The sequence below is a fragment of the Trachymyrmex cornetzi genome, unplaced genomic scaffold (genome assembly GCF_001594075.2).
Source record: "Trachymyrmex cornetzi isolate Tcor2-1 unplaced genomic scaffold, Tcor1.1 scaffold23, whole genome shotgun sequence".
Classification (NCBI taxonomy): Eukaryota; Metazoa; Arthropoda; class Insecta; order Hymenoptera; family Formicidae; genus Trachymyrmex; species Trachymyrmex cornetzi.
The window spans coordinates 2,298,353-2,300,432 of record NW_017296956.1 but is presented as its reverse complement, the minus strand read 5'-3'; positions in this window follow the sequence as shown (position 1 = coordinate 2,300,432).

Genomic DNA, 2,080 nt, shown 5'->3' with positions numbered 1-2,080 from the left:
TGCAACCAATCAGAAAACAGGATTCCGATGATACGAAGCAAAATCCATTGGAATCCTGTTTTCTGATTGGTTGCAAATGGGATGCAGTGTGAGGCGTCGTTTACAATACACGGAGTAAGAAGTAAGAGTAAGAAATTGACCAATCACAGTCGATTATTCTTCTCACATTCGACTGTGATTGGTCAATTTCTTACTCTTACTTTTTACTCCGTGTATTGTAGACGGGCCTTGAATCCAGCATAATGGTTTCTTCTTCATGTGCCTTTCAGGATAGATGTATCTCATTGGTTGAGTGCAAAGGCATAGAGAATGGACTGCGCGATCGGTATCTCAATAGTGTATCAAATGTGGTCGACAATAATGAGAAAGAGGGACCGTGGAAGACGGGGTGGCACCCATTTGGACACGACTCAATTGGACACGAGCCACTCACAGCGCTTGAGACTACAAAGCTCCTAAGCACCGATCGCTGTGATTGGTTGTGTCCAATCGAGCCGTGATCAATCGGGATCACCCCTGGGAGGCGGCCAATCTCCCTCTCAGTCTCTCTCCCATTACATCATTGAATGGAAAGAGATAGAAATGGCCGTCTGCCACGGTCCCTCTCTCTCATCCCTATCGACCATTTTGACACACGGATCGCGCAGTCTATTCTCTATGTCTTTGGTTGAGTATGATGACTATTTCCATAGAAATGCTACCCCCACAAGTAGGGGGTAGCATTTCCATGGAAATAGTCATTCGACTGGAGGTAGGAGTAGACTTATAGCGTATTCGATTTACTGACTCGACCCGACTCCGAGTCAATAATCTGTTCTGTTTAGCTGCAAAAGAAGAGTTAAATTGTATAAGAAATGCAGCTAAAAAGAACAGACTGTTGATTTAAAGACTGGTATTCATAGTCGAGTCTTATTTCAAAACCGTCTCAAGTAATATCTTAAGGCGATGCTAAAGCTCCCTGTTTTACCACATTTCTATTCGGTGAAAAATCTCTGTATTGGATGTACGGATTACAAAAGTATTATTACTTAAATTATAGTACGCATTAACAGGACCTCAGCTGCACTGGATTTTATGAGAAAATCGAAAAAAAATTAAAAATTCACTTACTTTTGGCTCGTACAGCTGTCACCTCAGATATGTATTTGCTTGATATAAGAGTTTTAGAGTCCATATCTTGAAAATAAGCGTGCAGCTGAGGTCACATTATTGAAACGAACGATACTGAGTTTGTAGAACTAAGATTGAAAGTCTAGAAAAGCAATATTTCCACCGAATAGAAAATACGTGTATACTGATGCTTTGCGAAGACTGGGACTGTCAACAGAGCCGAAATTCCGCGTAGCAGTAGTTGCGCGGTCTTGCGATAGATGGTGCTGGCATATGTTAGATAAGAACAGACGTATGCGTTTGAGTAAGACAGAATGATATATATTACATAATATAATGTAAAAACTAAATCAAAGATGTCACCACTATTATCGAATTTGGAATTAAAAGAGTCTGTACTATCGACCTTGATTGAGTTGGGTAATCGGTTTAGCATCCCCTTAAGACGCTAATGCAGCCTTCTGATTGGTTCATGACTTCTTAAGACCGTACTTAAGACGATCTTGAATATAAGATCTGACTATGAATACTGGTTAAAGTCGGGTCGAGTCAATAATCGAATACGCTATTAACTGTAGCGTTTTTTCGTTGTGCAACCAGAAGCAACCACGGCTAAGGCTATCTTCGTCTTCTGATCGCTGAAGACGAAGATAGCCTTAGTTGGTAGCTTCTGGTTGGATAACGAAAAAACGCTCCTATTGCGGAGCAGATCCGTGAGCACTCGCTTATTGGTGTATTCTTCTAGATCATCCAATAGCAGCGAGCGCTCACGGATCCGCTCCACAACAGTTGAGTCTGCTAAACGCGATCAAAGGCCGGTATTCATATAGCGTTTTCGGCCCGACCGGGTTTGCACCAACCTGGGTTGGATTAATGGCGTTTTGCGTTCCCCTATTGGTAGAGCGTGTGACATCAACCAATAGGAAAGATTAATCCAACCCAGGTTGGTGCAAACCCGATCGGGCCGAAA